We start from the raw sequence: 23672 nt of genomic DNA, 5'->3' as shown, positions 1-23672 counted from the left end.
GAGCGAGCTTCTGATTTTGCTTGGTGAATCAGCCTGTTTATCTCTAAAGATCTGCAATAACTCATTGGTTTCCCAACCGAGATTGAACACATGCTTACACTCTCAACTTTTGAGAGGTAAGTTATCCAATCACCTCTATAATCATGCTCAAATCTCATGTTCTATAAAGTTCTTCATAGGTCATTTAGAATAGAATGTTGATAGTTATTTATATCCACCATAGAAGCTATAAAGGGCATGTACATTCAAACACAGAAAAAAACTCTCCACACTAGAAGTGTAACCATATTAACAAACTGACCTTCTAACCAGTCCAATGTAAGTGGATCTCCCATAATATATTTAAAATTCATTTATGACATTCTATTGAATAATCAGCTACTTCATATTTTTTCTTTAGATTTCTCACTGCAGATGCAGTACCAATTTACACTGGCATTTCTACACTCTACACTCTTTAAATATATATCACTATAATTTTTGTTTATTCTTTTAATTCAAGTACAATATGAATATCCTTTTTTTGTTGAATACAAACACATGAATAAACACTTCAACATATATAAAAACTCATAAAAACTTCAACATAAAAAAAATTACTCCTTGCTTAAAAAGCCTGTCTGTCTTTCTCTACATTATTTGCTAATAATTTCAGGCTTGACGAACAATGGCCACAAAGATCATTGGTCTCTGTTAAACTGTCCTGAAAAGCACAAATTGCATATTGCTCAGGGGACCCCTAGAACCTCTGGAGGAAACCTAGGGTTCCAGAGTTCCTGGTTGAGAAACACTGCACATGTTGTGATGTTGAACATGTACCTTACCCCTTATTTGTGTGCCACTGTAGGGAATATAATTTTGCTGAGTATTGGTTAAGTTGTTTTTGTGTTTTTTGCTATATTTTGCAGATAATTGAGTTGTGTCGAAACTAATCCTCCTTATCAGTAGGTCAATATTTGCTCCATCTTTACCTTGAAGCTTCTTACCTTGAAACATCTTGCTCAGCGAAGTTGTTAATTAGATTTCTTGTTATTGACTAAAGCTACGTACACACTTCCAATTATTATCGTCGGAAAATGAACGACGAACGTTCCTGCACGATATACACGAACGATCGTATAGCACCGATCCTGCACATAGAGGTAACGACACGATCGTTCGTAGATATTGTACACACAATAGATACGATCGTTTGAGCGATAGAGGAACTATGTGCACGACAGGAAAGTGAACGGACGTTCGTTCATCACGCATGCTCTGAACATGGCCGATCAACGAACGACCGTACAAACGAACGATGTTCAACGATCGTCGTCCGATCCGATCCGCCGGTCCGGTCGTTCGTTTCCAGCGACTTTCCTCTTTCGTCGGCGTCGTTGGTTACTTTTTTACGAACTATTTTTTGCCCAATCGATCGTTCGTCGTTCGATTGGAACGATAAAAATTGGAAGTGTGTACGCACCTTAACTCCTAAGTTTCTTCCACCTTGTTGTCTGACTATATAAACTGCGATGTGATGCGAAAGTTTTGAGAAGTGATATAACTACATACTTGAGCTGCTTGTGTGTTATTCACCGCTCCCAACACGTTGAAAACAGAGGCCACGATAGAGAGGGAACCTGATCTGAGATCAGCAAGAAATCGCCTTAACAGCCACATACTCCTGATCCTAAAAGAAAAATAAACCTCACCTCAAATGAGAGAGCAACAAGTCACTGATCTGGGTCACTTGTGTGTTACTTGTAAAAAACAGCTAATACAAAATACTCAATCTTTAGTACAGATAATAGGCAGGGCACCAATCCAGATTATTCTAACTTTTGTAGTAGTGGAAGCACATATACTATGAGCTCTATTTATAAAACAGGGAATCGGGCTTTCCCTCAAACATTCCCCCCTGGGAATCTTCCAGGTCCATATGTTTCAATAGCAGTAATTGATTCTCTCCAGGGAATATTTGAGGGCATGTCAGATTTCCTGTTTTATAAATAGAGCCCTTTGTGTTCAAACATCATAGGCTCTTTCACTTCTGTAATTTATCTTGTTTTATTTTACCTGGATTGGCTTTTGAGATTTTTTTCAGTGTGCCTGTGGATCAAACAAGGTGTCAGCATGGTTTGAGGGTTTTAAAAAGCTAAATTCACTTTTTAGCCACCATATTCTTATAATTGGTATTTCACCTTTCACTCAGGCTCCACTATTTCCACTTGCAATTTGAATTTTGTGAATACTGTGTTGTGGTATTCAGGCATATTAAATGCAGTAGATCACTTTATGTGGATCATAGGAAGCATATTGTTAAACCAACTCTTCTGCTCCCTCCTTTCTTGTGTCTGGGAGCATGTTGTTTAGCTAAAGTAATCTTAATGCCCAGGTTGGAGGCCCTCCTAAACATTAATTGATTTTGGTTGGGAAGAAATTACCAGTGTGTCCCCCTGGGGACTGGGACTGATAATATCTTTTAGCTTGTGCACAATTATAGTTAAAGAAAAAGGCAAGCTCTGTTATTTGGTTTGTTTTTGTTTAAGTAACATGGTTATGTCCAATTTCATAAAAGAGGTGCTTGGAAATGTAAAATTCCAACTCTGACCAAGTTTGGTTGTAATAGTCCAAATTTTGAATCTGAAACTGAATTCTAAAAAGCTTTTAAATTGTTTATCCTGGGTGGAAAATAATAGGGATTAGGTTTATTGAGACAATTTTGAAAATTTGAGACAGTATGGGACTATTTCATATGATTTGTTCACCTCTAATTTATATCTTTTAAGAGTGGACTCTAATGAGCACCTTGATGGCACTCTGAAAATTCAAGTCAAGCATTCAGTTTCTTGACCCAGTAAAGCATGAGGTGAAGAGTTAAGTAACTGGACACCAGATACCATCTGGCCAATATGATTGTTTAGCATCCATTCTCATGCTGCTGGCATGGTAGCTGGTCATCATGTCCAAAAGGCTGTATTTGGCCTAGTGCTGCAGCTACGGCTGAATCTGGTTTGGTTGGCTGAGACAAAGGGGGTAGATGACTGATACAGTAGGGACTAAAGTAATGTCTGCTGATGACATGAGGCAATGATATGCACCATAAAGGAAGAGGCTGTCCTGAGGTGGCTGCACAATGTTTCTTCAAAATAAAGCGATGACTGCTGTGATAGCGAGGGTTTCAGAGTGTGGCTTTATTAGCTATTTCCCTGTTTGATATGAAGAATACACTTGTCACTACTAAAACATGCCAGCATAAAACTTGCCATGTTTTCCATGTTTAACTGGTAATCTGCTGTCTGCTCCCCCCTCCTCCCCTTCATCCTCATCCTCAGTGTGGCCCAAATTAATGTCCTGGTGGTGATATCCTGTGTCACTTCCTAGTATCACAACCTCCTCCTGATTATCCTCTTTATCTAGGCCACCTCTCTCTTCCTCCTTGTAAGTTGGACACTCATAAAAATGCCACAACCCACTAACACCTCTATGGTTGTGAGGTAAAGAATAATAGTCTTCCTGCTTTTTAATCTCCTGCATCAAATCCAAGGTGGCTTTTAACATGAATATGAGCAGAATGACATTATGGATACCACCATTTTTACAAGCTGAAAAGTTTTATTGCCTCCTCCAACATGCAAGTGTTGTCTCTTAAAAGCTGCCATTGCAGAAACCTAAGCTTCCTGTCTTAATGTTGTGTACAATGGTCCATAAATGATGGGGAAAAGAATATCCATAAATATCCATTAAATGGTTGGGAATAGAATATCCCTTTCTAACTTTCTAACCCTTTCATTTTCTAGGCCTATTATCCTGATGTGCTAAAGGAGAAAAAGTGGCTTTGGAAAAAGAGCATCTTTCTTTACAACTCTTGTGGTTTTTTATTTTCTAGGCCACAATTTTTCTATTTTATTTCTATTTTTTTTTTTTGAAAACTGTTTTTATTTTCATTTATAGATATACATATACAACTATACAACTGTAACTAAAAGGAGGGGGGGATATGACAAACAGGGGGAACGGAAAGGGAACACTCAGAATTTTAACATTATTGACATCATAATGTTAACAGCAAACGATCACACAGTCATCCAGATATATTGGTGATATACCATGTAGAGTATTTGAACATTTCAAGAATCGAGTTACAGTCTGAGTCAGTAAAGGCATAGACCAAAACTTGTACCAGTGTGTCCAGAAACGAGTTGTGGAGTCATCACCTTGCATTTTAGCATTCAACATCTCTCTGTGGAATAGGGTCTTCAGGGAGGAGATGACTTGTTCCAAGCCAGGGGGATGGGGTTGTATCCAGTTTTGCATAATTGCTCGCCTGGCAGCTTAAAGACAGATATTAGCCCAAGTTCGTACAGATCGAGGTATATTATCTATGTCTATGCCATCCCAGGAACCAAACAGCAACAGAACAGGAGTGGATGGTATGGTATGACCAGTTACATTGGATATAAACCTAATTATTTGAGACCAAAATGTAGTGATCTCAGGGCAAAACCATAACCGATGTGACAAAGAAGCATTTGAACAGCTGCACTTGGGGCATTGGAGATGCCATGATTTAGGCTGTGAGGCCGATATAGAGGGTCTGAACACTTTGTAGGCCCTGTGCAGTAACATAAACTGAGATTCTCTCCAATTCTCATTGACCATACTTTGCCTAACTGTTTGATAACTTTGTATAATATATTCCACTATATCAGGATCTGGAAAATCTTTTTGCCACATTTTTACATTAGAAGATGACAGAGGTTTAGTAAAAAAAAGGCAGAAGGCATGCATATATAATAGATATATTAGGTGGAGACAATGTTAGAAGGCTGTCAAAGCTATTGGGTCGAAACATCTCTGCATAATGAAGAGCTAAAGATTTGAGGTATGACATAGCCTGATTGTAATACAGCGGATGAAGGGCCCAGCGTGGGATATTGTATGTCGCCTGTAAACTAGACAAGGAAAGTTTAGTCGATTCCTCCAGTTGGAAGAGATCTCTAAAGTACATCAGACCTTTTTGTTTCCATATCTCAAACACTGCGTGTTCTTGTGCCTGAGGGAACATGGGGTTACCACAAATGGGTAAATAACGAGATATACGAACTGGCAGTTTGAACCGCTGTCTGAGTACCTTCCATGTAACCACTTTGTCTCTAATTAAAATATTATGGCGCAAAGAGACAGGAATGGAAGAGAAACTACAATGTAATAGAGCACAGAGATTCCAGGGATATGACATTGCATTTTCCAAAGGTAGATTGGATTAACAGGATGAACCCCCAAGCCAGTCGACAACATGTCTGGCCAGTGTGGCCAGATTGTAGAGTCTTATATTGGGGAAACCCACACCACCCTCCGTCTTGGGTAGATATAATTTAGCCAGAGAGATTCTTGGGCGTTTGCCGCTCCACAAAAAATTTGTGAAAGCCCTTTTAAGAGTGTTCACATCAGCATGGGTCAGTAGAAGAGGCAATGTCTGCATCGGATAAAGCAATTTGGAAAATTACATCATCTTCACTAGGTGACAACGGCCTAGAAACGATAGGGGCAGATGTTCCCACATTCTCAATTCTTTTTGTATTTTGGTAATCAGCGGTGGATAGTTCAGGGCATAAAGAGATGATGGCAAACGTCCAATACGGAGTCCTAAATATGTGATGGAGTGTGCTGCCACTTTAAAAGGCACATATGTCCTCCAACTATCTGCCACATCCGCAACTTTAGCTAAAGACAAAATCTCACTTGTGTCAAAATTTATTTTCAGCCCAGCAAAACTTTTAAAAGTCTGAAACACAGTTTGGATATTATTGCTGTCAAGTCGGGGGTTAGATGTAAAGATCAGGATATCATCCGAGAAGAAGGCGGTACGTAACTCACTTGCTTGAACTGGTATTCCATGTAATAAAGGGGTGGAATCCAAGTATCTAACCAATGGTTCCAGTGCAAGGTTAAACAGGAGGGGAGATAATGGGCACCCCTGCCTAGTCCCTCTATGAAGAGCAATGGGACTTGATAAAAATCCCGGAGTATGTATACAGGCAATTGGAGAAGCATACATAGCCTCAAGCAATTTGAGGAATGAACCCTTAATACCAACGTGTTTCAGTACCGTAAAGAACCATGGTATGTTTACTGTATCAAATGCCTTATGTGCGTCTATTGCAACAATAGCCAAGTCTAGATCAGGCCTGTGTTTGGTGGTCTCCAGTGCTACCAGTACCTTCCTAATATTTTTTTTCCAGGCTGCAGATTCCCTGATTTTCAGTATTGTGAAATACTGTATACCCCTTTTAACTGTATTATTTAATCAACTATTTTTCCTTTAAATTGCTCTTTTGCTTTCACTCTCTTATACCTATCACACCCTATAAACTGGTTCGATGTGGCCCCACCTGTCCTACCTTTTTTATGTTACTACAGGTAATATATAATTTGCAATGTTCTTTTTTTCACACTCCTTTAGCTATCCCACCCTATAAACGGCTGCAGCGTAACCCTTTCTATAATTGTGAAGCAGTGTCCAGTGATCTGGATTATTTAAACAATTTATATCTATCTTTCCAGATCATATGCTTTTATTTATTCTTCTCTGCCCAGCACAGCACCACAAAACAGAACTTTGTTTTACTGTCCCTCATCTATAGAGGGTTGCAGGGACTTCAGACCTTTATAAACCTTGAAAATTTACTCTGGCCAGATTTTCCCACGCACCACTTATGAGACATCTCTTCCATGCCTCTATGCCAGACAGATAGCCTTTAACACTAAATTGCTGCTTAATAGAGATGTCCATTGCTTAAAAGGGATGTCCTTCACAAAGTCAATAACGTGTCTGCAATTCCTGCATTTGCATCTGTACTGGATTTTTAAAAATATTGGTTAGATGCCTTGCTGATTCTTAAGTGTTCTTATATTTTTTCATTTTATTTACTGACCATTGTTTAAAAAGGTACTGGTGACATCATTATTTGTGTATTCCTCAGGCATAACTTAAAAACTGTTGCTTGGGCACAGTCATTTCATTGAGTCTAAAGGCTTGTTTTTAACCTCCTGAGCATTACACTGAGGTCTAGATTTCTGTACCAAAAGTGATCCACTGTTTTTCATGAAATTTTTTTTTTTAAATTGTAGACCTGTAACTTACAGAAATATGTCCGAACAGGGGTTCTAGTAGATATTATGAATATAAAAAATGTTTGAAACACACAATCATTTAAAAAAAAAATTACTTTTAATAAAATTAAAGGAAAAACACAAAAATCAGCTTAAACATGACTACATAAACAAAGCTTGAAGCCATGGCAGGGGGGGTCAGGCAGGCGGTGATGTCCAGGTCCAGGCAGAGATGTCAGAGTCCAAGCAGAGGTCAAAGCAGGCGGAGATGTCAGAGTCCAGGCAGAGGTCAGGGCAGGCGGCAGGCAGAGATGTCGGAGTCCAGGCAGAGGTCAAAGCAGGCAGCAAATGGTCAAAATTAGGCGAAGATCAGCAAAGGTAAGATAAGACACGGTGTTACACACTAGCCATCCAGGGAATAAGTGGCAATTTTTAAAACTTTGATTCTGTATTTATTGGGGTTTGTTTTGAATTATTTTGTATTGATTGGATACGGGAGTTTGTATCCAATCCAATACAAAATAAGAATTTGAATTTCCAAGTTATTTACTTTTATTTTATTTATTTTTTTATTTTTTTGTATTGGATTGGATACAGGAGTTTGTATTCAATCCAATACAAAATGAGCGTTTGAATTTACCAGTTATGTACTTTGTATTAATTTTATATTATTTTGTATTGGATTGGATACGCAAGTTTGTATCCAATCAAATACAAAATATAAATTTGAATTTCCAAGTTATTTACTTTTATTTTATTTTTTTTAATTTTTTGTATTGGATTGGATACGGGAGTTTGTATCCAATCCAATACAAAATGAGAGTTTGAATTTACCAATTACACACTTTGTATTTATTTGAATTATTTTGTATTGGATTGAATACAGGAGTTTGTATTGAATCCAATACAAAATGAATGAATGAGTTTCTATTTGCCGTTCACGCGCCGACGTCATCACGCACGCAGGGAGGAGCCGTCCGTTTTTTTTTTTCTCCGCCGGACGGCTTCTTGTTTCAGAAGGCACCCGGCGCTGGAACGAGAAGGACGTGGGACAATCAGCGGGCGGCGGAACACAAGATGCCGGCCGGCATCTTACCGGTCCCGCTGGCACCCGACGCTGGAGAGGGAGATCGACGGACGACGCTGGACGGAGGACGACGCTGGAATACGAAAACGACGCTGGATGAGCACAGGGAGACCAGGTAAGTATGGATGGGAAAAATCTCGGGGTTAACCATCCTAGCCATTTTTTTTTGCCCGTACGAAGGTCGGGCTTAAAGGCTAGGTGGTTAAATGATGAGAAAAATAATTATTTTGTTTTCATATATTGAGACATGTCAACGTTTTATTCATACAGACATGCAAAGTTATTTGTAGGCCTTTTAAAGGATACCTAAAACAAATACAGGGAAGACATCTTTTAAAATCAAGAAAATTTGTGACCTACAATCTGTCTTTTTGGTTCACATCAAAGAAAGGATAGACTAATACAGAAAATGTAATTTGAGTGCAAAATTTACACTTGATTGTCATTAGTTTTCTATCAGGAAAAAGACAACAATTATATTTGCTTATTTTTAGTTAACATGATATATTTTAATTTCATAATGCAATAAAAAGGTGACAGTAAATGTAAAGTGAAATAAAATAATAAACACAACATCAATTTTGAAATCCATATTTGTCAGGCTTGATACACATTGCCCATAAAATGGTACAATTAAAAAAGCAGGTAAAATGTATCAATATTCTATAAAAAGCTGAAATTTAGAATCCAGAGCATGATGGGTAGGAATTCAGTTTTAACTGTAATGAATAGTTAGATATATAGGCCCTGATTTATTAAAGCTCTCCAAGGCTGGAGAGAATACACTTTCACCAGTGAAGCTGGATGATCCAACAAACCTATAGCAAATGACATTGATGAAATCCATTTCAGGTTTGCTGGATCACTTACCTTCACTGATGAAAGTGAATTCTCTTCAGCCTTGGGGAGCTTTAATAAATCAGACTCATAGTGTAAATATTTATATTTCAGAGTATTGTGACTTTAGCCATTAATCAAAAGAAAATCATTAGAGGTTAAGATAATTAAAGGTATTCATTTTTTTGTTAAAAACTGGTACTAGTAGTACATTTAAAACATATAAAGGATATGCAAAGGTAACGTTATTTTAACTTTGGATAAAGTAGGAAATGATTAGATCCTTTTTCAAGATTTTATGGCTATGTCATCGCAGGGAGAGTCAGCCCATTTCTTGTCTTGTCTTGACTACTGTCCATTTAATGACAACTCAAATGTTAGAGTAATAGATGATGAAAAATCTTCTAGTGTTGACACCTTTCGTTGGGGAAGGTTTTCTTTCTATTCCTACAGTATCCTTAAAACAAGTAAGACTTTAGCCTGATGTAGACAGCAAATTCCTTAAAGGGGTTTTAATCATTCCCTGCTCTAAACAACACTAAAAATGTTTTTTGGCCAGAAATATACTTTAATTTTTTTTAGTTCAATTTGCCCAACCATAAGATTAAGTTTATCATAAAGGGATGATGCAGCCAGCTTACGTCTTCCTATACATCCTTGGTAACAGCGAGAATTATAACTATTTCTGTTGCATACAACTAATTTACATTCTAAATAGATTCTGGAGAAATTCTGTACAAACTGAAAGGAACGGAATCCAAATCGAACCTGATTTGAGTAATTTGTTGGATAGGTCACATATGTGGAATCTTTAATGCATCTGAAAGAATAAAATATGAGATTTATTATTCCAAGAAGAACAATTGTAAAATTATTTATGACCATCCTTTTTAAATTAAGTAAAAGTAGATTTTAATATTATATTTTTTTAAGAAAATAAACGTACAATCCACAGGTCTTAAGCAACAAAAAGAATAGAATATTTTAGGTATGCCTTTGACTTTGTAGTACAACCATTGGAGTTGCATGTGTAAACATTGTTATACCTTTTTGACCCTAGAAGCCTAAAGCAATAGTCAAACTTCTTTTAAACCACCCATGCCTTCTGTATCTGTAATACATGTCACAGCTCCTCTAGGGCTGCGGGAATGACCAGGGGAGCGGAGCTGTCAGCATAGCAGAGCTCCGCTGACTGCTCTGCTCCCTGATGATGCTTGAGCTGTCATCAGGGTTTCCTATTTCTCAGCCAATCACAGAGCACTAGAGATGAATGGGCACAAGTGAATGGAGAGGCTTGTCCTCATTTAACCCCTAGTGCCCTGCGATCCCTCACTGTCAGGAGGATTTCCAGGGCTGTGCTCATTGCAGCCCTGGGAATCATCCTGTCATTGGGATAACCTGTAAAAAAAAAAACACACATTTAATAAAATAATTTAACATTAAAGGCTTGTCCAATTTTTTTACACATGTTTTAACCCTTTCAGGGAACGAGAAAGGGTTTTTTTGTGCCTGGTCTGTAATGCCAGTTTGGGTAGTTTATCAATTGTTCAGCAATGTGTCATTTTTTCTACAAGTATTGAGTACAAATACGATTTCGGATTGCGAATACGAATGCGCGAGCGATCATCCGATTCTGCTTGATGAATCAGGGGCATTGTGTCATATGTTGTCACAAACACCTTGTATCGATACAATGAAGAATAAGGATGCAACTGTTGGCATTTCTAATATATTACAGACATTATTTATAATTAGGAGCAGAATGGGCAGAGTGAAAGGAAGGGGCAGTTCTGTTTAGCATGGAGGTGGTAGGGGACAGGTGGAACTAGCTTCTCAATCTCAAAAACCTTCAGAACAATCAAACTGTAATTAGGATTATTTGCAAAATTACTGGTTTGCCTGCCATTTCTTCAAGGTGGTTCTGCTCATTCCTAACGACTGAAATTTACATGTCGTAGAGTGGATGACCCTGCACAGGTCCTGTATTCCTCCCAGATACAGATCAGCCAATTTCCACTAAGAAAATAACTGGCTCCTACCACTTCCATGCCAAATCAGACATCATTGGGCCTAATTTATTAAAGCTCTCCAAGGCTGAAGAGGATACACTTTCATCAGTGAAGTCGGGTGATCCAACAAACCTGGAATAGATTTCTTCAAAGTATATTGCTATTTGTAGCAAATGTTTTCAATCTTGGACCAGATCCATTACAGGTTTGCTGGATTATTGGGCTCCGCCCGTTGTCTTCTTTTTTGCTGAGGAAACTCAGGGAGCTGAAGTCACAGTTCACAAAGGAAAAGCTGTTAGGAACTGGAGTTCAGCTTTACTACCTAAAGCCTTTGAAATACTATATTCATATTCAAATTTTTTAGTAAGAATTGGGGATAAACAGAACTGCCCAATTTCACTTTGTTAGCATTTTTTTTGTAACTGCATTTTTTCACAAAAACACATTTTGAGAGAACACATCTACTGTTTGGATACATGGTTTTTATCTTTAAAAATCCTAAATTTTTAGCGGGAGAGGGTTATTTTGTTAGGGTAAACTCAAGTGGATGAGATTAACCGAAATATTGTTCAAGATGTGCTAATCTGTTAGGGTAATTTCATATCTACACGACCATTAGTTCAGACTTATAATTTTTGTATAACTATGACAATATTTGTTAATTTTTGTTTGACGATGAAAAAATAAGCAGTTTCCATTCGAGACCTTGCTTTTTAAAGAAAATAAGATTAGGCATTCTTTACTTGAATGTTATCAGAGTTTCTAGCTACTATATGCCACTAAAGTTGAGTCTAATGCATACAACATATGGTTTTTGTGTGGAAGTAAATACTTTGCTATGGGAGCTAAAGGAGGCATGGAAGGGGGAAGGGGGTTCTATTTAAAGCATCTGTACATTGTTTTGTTGGTACCAAGTGGAGAGCTCAGATGATTTACCATTAGGGACCAAAGGTACCTTATGTTACTCAGTGCAAGCTTATAATCATTTTACAAAGGTATTCTTGAGGTAAGCTAAGATTGCAAACAACTGTAAACCAATATATAAATACCACTTTAAAAATGTAAATGATAAAATACATTTTATCCTTTTAAACCTTGGAAATGAATGCTGAACAGCAAACTGAATGCAAATGGCTTGAACCATTGGGTTATGGAGAAGATAGACTTGTGGTTGAAGCGGGATGAGAGATTCTTTTATAATTTGCTATTTTTGGCTATGTTTGTATTCCTGGACCCCATCTATACCAGGTTTGCTGGATCACCCAGGTTCTCATACAATAGTCTATGTTCTCCAGTCTTGGACAGCTTTGATAAATCAGCCACAAATGTAGTTAACTCAAATTTTGCTTACAGTATCTATATTTTGTAACTAATTTTTACCTAACAATATTCAGAAAATTTTGAGAAAAGTCCAACATTTTAATTAAATTAAAATATTTAAAAAACACAGCATTAAATTTTGATTTGAAACTACAAATTCTTATAATTTTCATGATTTGTAACAACTCTTTGTCAAACTGGAATCTAGATTTTAAAAATAGATTTGTGTTGTTTCACTGTATAGGAGACATAATTTATAAGCACCTTGATCATCAAGTGTGAATCTTTTATGAAGCAGACCCAGTTTATCTTTTTTAATGTATTATAGTCCTCTCTTTTGCAGTCCAACATGCTCACTGTCAGAGCTACAGTTCGGCACTCGATTGGGAGCAAAGAGCCAATTCTCATTTACAAGGGGGGTGATTGACTGCAGAAGAGAGGGAAATTGCTTACATAGCATGCCTACTTTGCTGCACAATGCCAGGGGACAGACATGACTAGGGTAGCCCGTACCTTGCCCCTTCACCTTCCCCTCCCCTCATACTTACTGATACACCTTCTCTCCTGCCAGCCCCTTTCTTGGCCTTCCTCCCCCCACTCTTAACCTACCAAACAACACGCTACAACAATATGCATTTTAATGGCTGGCAAGCAGCCGTTTATTAATAAATAACAATAAACAATCTTATAACTTATTATTATATATCACTATAATAATTTAACACAAACCAAATATAAACAAATATAACAAATAAATATAAACAACTGAAACAAGTAATCCACAAACAAACAACAAACAAAACAAACAAACAATAAACATAGTAAACGCCATAATAAACCCAATAAATAACTTTAATTAACCCGTTTACTTTTTCTTTGAATTAACCCTTTAAATAACCACCTTTACAAAACTATCTCAAACGTTTTCCCAACCAACGACTAGGTTGCAGGTCCGGAAGGTAAAGTCCGCCACCACCACATCACATATTTTCCAAAACCACCATACCAACCTGGCCCCTAAGCAGCCCAGTACCACCTCCGGGGCCTCCACCTTTTACCACTTAAAGGGGGTTCACCACCACCTTGGGTGCCCCCCAACCAAACTTTACGCAGCACTCTTACCTTCCACCAAACCTCAACCGCCTCCCAACCCTCTAAATCAAGGGCGGGAGGGTGGGCAACTTCTTCTTTTCAAAAAATGTGCCTCACTTCCGTTCGATTCTCCTTTTACCCTCTACTCACTCCTCCCCCTTTAATTCCGACCCAACCTTCTCCCCCTCCTTCCTTTCTTACAAGACTGGCTTTTAACTCTTTCACCAACCCCCCCTTGCCTCGTGTCTGTCCGTGCACCCTGTCATGCTGCCTTCCGCAAGTTTCCCTGCTCCAGGCCTCTCTTTATAGTATATGTTTGGGCTACTTTACTACCTAAGCAAATAGTAAGACTGCCAATAGTTGTCCTGTTCATTAGAATAGTAAGTTGTTTTTTCTTTTTTAAATGGGTTCCTCACATGATAAGTTTATGTAAGTTGCCGTAGCGAACCCTCTTCTCTGGGAAAAAAATGTGTTCAGCAGGTTCTGTTTAACATACCTGTTTGACTGATTATATGGAATGAAAAAATTAGCCAATTTCCCGATATATAAACACTGAGCATCATTCAGAAATACATTATTTGTGGAATATCCTAAAGACTGTGGATAGTGCACTGAGACCTGGGCTTCCATGCGGTCTGATGTACAATAAAGTGTCACTGTAAAAGAGATGAAAGAACTGTGCCTAATGTGTCACAAAAAGAAAGAAACGTATTCAGAAAAAAAAGACGGGTAAAGCATAAAGTGCACAAAGACAGACGCAATAATAAAACCATAGATTTCTGACAGTAATGCCAGAAATAAAAAGTAATAAATAGTAATGAAATATTATACTAATCACAATGTTTCTGAAATTTAAATATCAATTTTGAGTGAAACCTACCTCTTGTATAGTTTAACAGAATACTGTAAATATATTTATGCACGTGAGTCAAATAACCTTGGGATTTTAGTCAATGTGGGATAAGTGGCTTAACCCATCTTTGCCTGTCTTTGTCCTACAACCTAAATGTTCAAACTTTGGGCCTGATTTATTAAAGCCCTCCACTTAACACAGTGAAGCTGGGTAATCCAGCAAACCTGGAATAGATCTGTTCCAGGATTCAAAACATGTGCTAACAAATAGCAAATCACTTTTAAGAAATTAATTTCAGGTTTGCTGGATAACCCATTTTCACTGTGGAAAGTGTATCCTCTCTAGCCTTGGAGAGCTAATTAAATAAATTAGGCCCCTTGTATTCACTGTGTGTTCTAATTCATGTGGTCTCAGCCAGTGGCACAATAAATAAAAAAAATAAATAAAACTGAGTATTGTTACATTTTTCAAATTGAGAAACAGTTCTTAGTGGACCACACAAATATGTCAGTATTTTTAAACTTTCCCGAAGAAAATAAAACGTAATTAATGTGTATTGAGTGCAGAGAATAAGAAAATGTAGTGTGGCTTGAAGTATATCCTTGATTCATCATTTTACTAGAGTTCTACTTTAATTTCTCAGGCAGATGCCATATGCTTGCAGGTATTGACCAGCCTTAATGGGTTCACAATAGTAGCTTGAGGAGGTCTGGGGAGGGAAAGGCTAATTGCAGGACTGTGACAAAATGAGCAGTAGAGACATAAAATGGAGAAGAATCATTCACATTTCTAAAACACCTTTAAGTCTTTTCTAAATTTACTATCAAAATATTTAATGATTACTTAAAGCTTTCACTTTACCACATTAACAATTCTTTTTATGGTTACCATTCTGAATATTTTGCTGTTCAGAGATGTAGTTTGCATGAAAACCACGGACATAGTTGCTGTTACTTCCTTTGCTGGTGAACACAAGCCTTGGACTAGTTGATGAAGATTTGAATCTGCGTGTCTCTGTTCCACAAAACCTTCCCAACAATGGTGAGCCAGCGGGCGTTCCATCAGACACAGAGAGCCAGATGTACAGTAAACAGAATTTTCAAGCCTGGTAGGAAATAAAGAAAATTTTGGGTAGATGCAGTAATGCCCACAACAGGTAATAGAAACTCATGCTAAATAACTTTATTCATAGATGACAAAATTTTAGGTCAACCAGGTATAATGCCTCATTCTGACCATGACTAAAATGGCTCACATGGGATAGTGTAACAACTACAAATGCTATTTACTGGATTTTACTTTCATTCAACTATAGCCAACTATACTGTTAAATCTATAATTTTCCTGTAGCTGCTATAACCATAGTGTAAATGTAAGTGTTTTATATGCTGTTCCCTGGGTACAGTAAAAATATAATTTCTTTCTCCTATGATGAGTTTCAACCCTTTTGCCATCAGTAAATATGACTGATCATGTTTCAGCAGAAACAGTCCTTTCTAATTTGTATCCTGAAAATGACTACAGGAAATAGTAAGAACCGATGGGACAGTTTATAAGAATAAGCAGCAAGTATTACTCTGCAATTACAATAGCTAGAACCTGCCAAAGTATAAACAAGATCATTTTTTTTTCAATAGAATATTGCAGCTCTTGTTCCTTAGAATGAGTTTCAGAATTTCTATCTAATCAGTGCATGTCTTCTGCCTAAACAAAATGTAACCTAGAAATGGTAACAGCTCTTTGGTAAACTTGTGAAGACGTTTATAGTAATTTAGGCTAAGGCAATATCATACTGCATCATGATGACATTGTGAAAACTCATTTGATTGAAACACATTTTCTTTTGTATTTTACGCAACATCATTGAAATAAATCTCAATAACACTGTTTGGGCTTTGAATATTCAAAACACAGTCAGCAGGGCTGTGTGAATATGGATAGAATGGGCTTTCAATTATTCCTCGTGGATAAGTTAGAATTCCTCCACAATAACTGAAAAAACATGGATAACAAATTACATACAATGAAATAATTGTAACTGCAAAACATTTTTTATTAAAAATATTTATTATATTTATATTATTTTTCAAAAGGGTCCATTTATGAAGCAGAGAATCTGGTATTCACTGAAGCATTCCCAGGTGGAACCTTCTAGGTCCATATATTTCAAAAGCAGTAATTCTCAAACAGGGAATCTTTCAGTGATTCACTGCTTTATAAATAGACCCCAAAGTTTCCCCTTTTCATCAGGGCTTATAATAGCAAGAAAATATTATATGCTAGATCAATAAAATACTGTGACTATAAGGACTAGAAGACCTGTTCGGTTTAATTGTCAAATCGAAGTTTAAGGGCAAAGCAAGGCTTTTGATTTGTTTCTAGTGACAGAATTTGTATACATCATCCCTAGAATGACTGAATAGAACTGGAACATAGAATTCCATGCATGAAGAATTGTGTTACTGTGTAGTATAGCCCTTACCCCCATACAGCTCTCAAGTTTACATTGCCATAGTAAACATACCAGGTTTCGTCATCTAACATATTTCTAACCCTGCAGTAACATGAAAAACCTATGACATTCAGCAGAAATGGGTAGAGACATGTTAAAATGGGGGTAAGGAATTGATAGATGTTTTCACACTTGCCTTCCTGCTCCTAAAAATGTGGCTCCCCATTGCTTTCTGCCGGCATATGTGTCAGTATGTGGGCACGATTATTTTAAATCTGTGCCGTGCCAGCTGTCCTGACCTGTCTCTGCTCTGCCTCCCTGTTTGTATTAGGCTGGTAATAGTGTTGTGATACAATAGAAATGGTCACAAAGAAAAAGCTTACTACGCTGACACTGCCTATAGACCCACCCAAAAAGCATTTGGTGCAATGCCACACATCATCTTTCTAATTACCACACATGTACATCTTTTTTTTTGTGGAAAATGTCAGCAGTTGGCCGAGGGAAGGATAGGGTTGAAAATTTTGTTTTTTGTTATACAAGAGAATAGCTTCAATGAAATGGTGGTTATTTTTCAAGTTGAAGACCCAGTTGAACTGGCATATCATCTACCGAATTACTGTACCTGGCTTGATATTTTCAGATATTGAGTTATAAAATGCTTTAAATCTTTTTTTGCACAGTACCATCAGTTTGGAAGACAAGATCCATCACATTGGAAGAAGACCTAAAACTACAGTTTACAAGCGAGCAGAATTTTCTGATTGATGGCGAGTTCAATGGCAGGCCATCGTATATTGTCACCATATCATAATTGCAAAAATTATTGTACTCTAGACTGTAGAAAGAAAAAATTATTTCAGTTTATCATAGAAAACAGAGACCTTTTTACTAACTTAAACTGGTATAAGAAACGTTAAAGGCTCACACAGGTTTTCAACAAGACTTCTAAATATGCACAGGTCAAATCCTAAATGATATTAAATAGGACTTTATATTATATTCATATTTATTTGCATTAATACTAAATGATTAATGCAATGATTTATCAGTATAAAATTACAATGAGTATACATTAGCTTGTGAAAGAACAGTTATGTCTTGTTTTATCCTTTCCCTTTATTTTTTCTTAATGTGACACTGAATGTTTTAAAATTAGCCAAATACCTATTTAAATATTATGCTTCTGAGTAAACCATTTTTTCTTTTTCCATTGAACCAAGAAATATTGTCAATGTCAATGGAGTGGATAAATATTGAAACCAGGTTTTACTGCAATTTTGGGCTCCGTTAGGTACATTCTATCTCACTTTCTGTTATGAAGACCGTATTACAACATAGACAGTGTTGAAAAATTATACAATAGGTAAACTGGCCATAATAGAAAAGCTGACAGAGTAAAAACCAAACATTTTAATATTTGTCTAAGTTGCTTTTGGAGACTTTTCTGTACTCCCTGTTTGGTAAAAAGTTGTTCCCAAAACAAAAGAACATAAATGTGAATTAATTTAGGCAAAACCTTATAGTTTGGGTGACAGAAAATATTCTTTCCCTAACACAAAAAACTAAAAAAAGCAAAGCAAATGTGTAAATGTTTTTTTTTAAACTATACTGTCAATAAAATATGCTATAACAATTAGGATTAAGTTAAGATGGTTCAAGTTATGATTATTTCGAACTTACGATGACTGAAAAATTGTAAAAATACAGTACAATATTTTAAGTTTTGAGCGGAAGGCAAAAGGTGGAGCACATATCATTGGGAACAATGGATCCCGGGAAGTACGCATCTCACACCTTATGAGATGCCTCACTCTCGCCAGTGAAAAAGATACTCCAGTTGTATCAGTGTTTAACGTGTGTCTTTTTTATCCCTGAAACCCTAGTCAAGTGGATTAATTGTGTCCACAAAACGTCCTAGTACGTCTGCTCTCGGTACTCAGAAAAAGATGATGAAAATAATCACTTTGGACCTGAAAATTAACATAATAAATGAGCTTGAAGCTGGAAAAGGAGTCACAGTGATTGCATGTGATCACCAGCTCATCTCATCCCAGTCAACCATTTCTACAATACTGAAGGACAAGAGGAAAATTATGCATGCAATAAAAGCATCTGACTCTGTTGATTCAATGATTATCACGAAGAGGAGGACAGGACCTTTGGAAGAAATGGAGCAGCTGCTGGTAAAGTGGATGGAGGATCAGATACAGAAGCGTATACCTCTCAGCCTTTGTACGATTGATCCAAGCTAAGGCACAAACACTCTTTGACGAACTGAGATGCAACGATGACCCAACTTACAGTCAAGAATTCAAGGCAAGTCATGGCTGGTTTCAGAAGTTTAAAAACCACCAAAAGTTCCATAACGTAAAGGTTAGTGGTAAAGCAGCAAGTTCTAATGCTGAAAAGGCCAATGAATTCAATGAAATGAATGAGAAATACCTGCCTGAACAGATCTTCAAGGCAGATGAAACAGGCCTCTGTTGGAAGCGAATGCCTGAACAGACTTACATTCATAAACAGGCGAAAACAATGCCAGGCATTTAAGGATGAAGTGACTCTTGGAGGAAATTTAGCCGGGCATAAACTCAAGCCATTCATGATTAACACTCAGCTAATCCAGTGTTCTCCCCAGAAATTTTTTTCAGCTGGGTGGTGGGAAGCTGTAGCCAGGGGGTCAAAAAGGGGGTGTGGCAAAACAGGGCAAATTTAGTGCTCCTAGTTGTTTATGCCATGAATATCCAGTAACCTCTTAGTGTGTCATTGTTCTACCTTCTCCCTATACTTTGTTCCAACTTTGTAATGTCTGCTCCTTTAGTATATCCAATTTTTCCATTCTATGTATTTTGCCACAACTGTCCAATACCATGTATTGTGACCCAACTTTCCAGTGTTTTAAGTTTTAAGAGTGTAATGCCTTGTAGTAGTGTAATAGTATAATGAATGTGGTGTAACAAGTTAGGCTTAGTTCATATTAGCAGCAAAAAGCATTTACCCCTTCTGAGTGACTTCTGGCAACTGCTAGGCACCTAGGATTGGTAACCGGCAGTAAGTGCTGGGCTTTTTCAGACCTAGCAGTTTTTTAAGAGTGGTACCTAGCATGAGGAAAGGACAAATGTAACCTTACTGCCAGTGTAAATTCAGCCTAACTTCTGATGTGCCCCTGAGGCTATATTTAGTTAGAGTGAACTTTTGTGAAAATTTTTTTTTTCACTTGATCCTTTCACAAAACAAACACAGTGGGCCCACACTGGCTCAGCTTCCACCTTTCTCTGATGCTCACTGTTAAGTCCAGTGCCCCCTTGCACTGCGCATGCATGAGATTAAACACTTTTTTTTTCTTCTTTTTTTTTACATTATAATAAAGCCTCTGAAGATGCATGCGCAGAAGGAGCAGCCCAGAGCCTCTTGGGATATGTGACACAAATATCCAAGCAGGCTGCAGATTTCCCCTTCAGTCTTTGCCGAAATGGAAGTAAAAACTGAAGGGCAGAGGTCCTCCCCAAAATAGTGGAAAAACCAAAAAACACACATTTTTCCATTTTATAAAAAAGAAAGTCACTCTTATATAATGTTAAAAATGTGTTCAAATCTTCATATCTCCTAAACCGTTGGTCGTATTGACTTGAAATGTTTAAGGTACACAGGGGAAATTGAACATTGAACATTGGGGTTACTGTTTAAAAAGAGTCCAAAACTGAAAATGCAAATTGTGGGACCCCCAGGACCACTTACATAGTAAGAAGCTCAGGGGTGGGGCCCCTAAATTCATTCCTACCTTTCACAGAACTACCTGTATAAATGTCACGCTATGCTACCCTGTCTGCTTTTCTTTTTTGATCCACAACTATTCTGGAATGAGGCATAGGAAACTGAAACTGTGGGTGCAAGTGGGGGACACTTGTGGCTAAACGTTTCTATAATTTCGCTACTATGGCATTATGATTACATACATCTTTACCTATCAAAATGTGCTGCCTGCACTGTTACACATATCTGCCTGCATCTCTACCTCAAACCCCAAATTCTCTAGAATAAAGAGGTGCAGGGAAACAAAAATATAGATGGAAGTGGGAGACAATTGTGGCTATCACCTTCCAAACTTTCATTACCATGGCAATATTACAACATTAAAAGAAAAAATGGCCATCAAAATGCACTTCCTTGTTACACATGACTGTACCCTTCCAGTACCTTAACCCCAATAAATTTTAGTGGGCAGAGTTTATGCTCTAATGATGCCATAGTGATGAAGTTTTAGGGGATGTTAACTACAGATGTTCCCCACTTGTATCTAGATTTTTGTTTTTTTATACCTCCCCATTCCAGGAAAATTGAAGTTCAAAATGTTAGAAGAGGACAGGAATGTGTAACAGGGCAGGGAAGCCCATTTTGACGGGCTGAGTTTTTTCATGTATTAATGATGCTGTAGTAATGAAATTGTAGTGGGAGTGTCCCCCACTTGCAGTTTTCAGTTTTGTACCCCTACCTCAGAGAAATTTGGGTTCAAAGAAGAGAAGCAGACAGGGTAGTTTGATAGGTATAGATTTGTGACAGGTAGGTATATATTTAGAGGCCCTACCCCAATGCTCCTTTCTATGTTGGTGGCCCCGGGGTACCCAATTTGCATTTTCAATTTAGGACTCCTAGTTGCACTTTCCTTTGAAACAGCAACCCCAAAGTTAAATTTGAATACCTTTTTACATTTGTGACCCCCATATCATTAAACCATTTAAAGCTGAGTGCTGAAATTGTTTTAACTAGTATCTATGAGGGTCCCCCGTGCACCCTGAATATTTCAGGTTATTGCGACATACGGTTTAGGAGATATGGAAGTTTGTACACAGGGAGTTGTGTGGCTGCAGAATGACATACTGTTACACACAGCTCTCACAGCACTACCAATTACTTCATTAAACACGCCGAATCGGGCGGATACATTTTAGAGGCAGCTTTTTTCTTTTTTTAAAAATAAAAATCCCAGCTCGTGCTATCAGATGGGCGTAAGGCTAGCTATGTCTCACTCCCATTAAGGCTGAACTATGTGCTGGGTTACCTAACCCACATCTCATCAGCAGCAGCATTCCTCGGAATGAGCGCAGAGCAGCCTCACTGAGATCAGTTCAGAGGATTAGAGCTGCCGATGAGAGGTAGGCAGGGGAGGCACGGCAGCCGGGAGGAGTAACCAGCCAAAACCTTCTGGGGAGAACTATGTAATCTGAGGGCATTGGCAAGAATCAGTAGGAACATGCTTCCTGTGCATGCCGTCATAATAAGAAAGCGCGGATGAATAAAGTCCTGTCCCAAGACTGGTTCATAAACTGTTTCATTCCTGATGTAAAGGAATATTGTAGGGAAAACAACATTACTTTCAAAATTCTGCTGATTCCCGACAATGCTCCAGGCCACCCCCAGTACAAGATGCAGATGAAAATGTTAAGGTAGTGTTCCTGCTCCCCAATACAATTTACCTCATACAACCTTTGGATCAAGGTGCAGTGGCAACGTTCAAGGCGTATTACCTCAGAAACATTTTTGCATTGGCTGTTGAGGCTACTAAAGAGAAGGAGCTCCGAATTTTCTGGAAGAGTTTAACATTTAATCATTTTAAAAAAACATTTAAAAAAACATTGCAAAGGCATGGAAGGAAGTAACTAAAGAGTGCATGAGTGGGATCTTGAAAAATGTGTTAAAAGAGGAAATGGAAGTATAGCTTTCAAAAAAGTTTATCACAAACAAAATGTCAGAGGCATTTTCCTTCATCAAGAAAGGATTGTCACTTTTCAAGGAGATGGATGTCAGCTATGGTCAGTTTGCAAAAGTTGAGAGACAGGTCCAGGATGCTTTTGTATGCTACAGGCTCATCTATGAAGAATGAAACAAACATGCAATCTACAATGGACATCACATTGGAGCCTCAAACCTCAACTTCTCGAGGTGAATCTTTTCTCAAGTCAGCCTCTACAGCTGAGGATGAGCTCATTGAGAATCTCACCCGAAAATTAAGTGTAGCCATCTACTGAACAACATACCATTGTTCAAGTATGCAGACGTTGAACAGAATGTTGGTGAGTACACATACTTCATACTCCATACACATACTCGACTTACGATATTTTCAAGTTAAGTTGGGGTCCTCATAACGCATCCCCATCGCAACCCAAGGAGTACCTGTATTTTTAGTACACATTTCACAAATGTTAAAAATCTACTCCTCTCTAGTTTCTCCAAAATCAGTACACTGCCGGAACAAATTTGATTGCAAATGTTGTGGCAAATTATTGTCATAGCTTTGTTAAACTGAGAGATACATGGTAATACCTTCTCCATATAGAGGAAATAAAGGTTCACAGTTTGCCCAGGCAAGACTCTGATTTCCCATAAGCAAAATGCATTATTAGGGTAAAGTCCTGGAAATAAGGGGCTGGAAATTACTCTTGACTAGTGTTGAACGAATCTGAACTTTGCTGGAAAAGTTTGTGTTCGAGTTCGGTGTTTGGGCATTTAATAAAGCTTGCTGAAAGGCTGCAGGGCAGCCAATCAACAAGCCTTTGATCTGTGGGCACTTAGAAGCCATCAAAGTCATGCCTAGTAAAGGCATGGCTGTGATTGGCCGGTGCATCATGTGACCCAGCCTCTATAAAAGCTGGATCACGTGTAGCACCGCCCATCAGCTCTAGTTAGTGCAGGGACAGCAAGCAGGCAGCTGAAGTGAGGGACAGTGTTAGGAATGTCATCTAGCTATTTGTTCTGTTGATGACCTATAGTGAACTTTTTGTGGGTAATATACACCATCTTTGCACCCCTGATACAGAAATATAATAAATAATCTGGCTGTTAATTTTGTGGGTGACCTATAGCGATTTCTTGTGGGTGCAATGCACCATTTTTGCACCCCTGAAACAGAAATATAATAATCTGGCT

General features: G+C 37.9%; 1 long non-coding RNA gene and 1 pseudogene across 1 annotated transcript; one reads left to right on the top strand and one right to left on the bottom strand.

Annotated features, from left to right (window-relative positions):
* The first annotated feature begins 7022 nt into the window (after positions 1-7022).
* On the top strand, positions 7023-7444 carry LOC140330104 (uncharacterized). The gene is made up of 2 exons (XR_011920621.1): positions 7023-7347; positions 7384-7444. It is a non-coding gene; the product is annotated as an uncharacterized lncRNA (long non-coding RNA).
* Positions 7445-8611: 1167 nt separating this feature from the next.
* Positions 8612-23672, bottom strand: part of LOC140329841 (scavenger receptor cysteine-rich domain-containing protein DMBT1-like) — a 79007-nt pseudogene continuing 63946 nt past the window's right edge.

Source organism: Pyxicephalus adspersus, chromosome 4 (assembly GCF_032062135.1).
Source record: "Pyxicephalus adspersus chromosome 4, UCB_Pads_2.0, whole genome shotgun sequence".
Classification (NCBI taxonomy): domain Eukaryota; kingdom Metazoa; phylum Chordata; class Amphibia; order Anura; family Pyxicephalidae; genus Pyxicephalus; species Pyxicephalus adspersus.
Note: the sequence above shows the minus strand (reverse complement) of the source record. Positions and strands in the feature narration are given on the sequence as shown.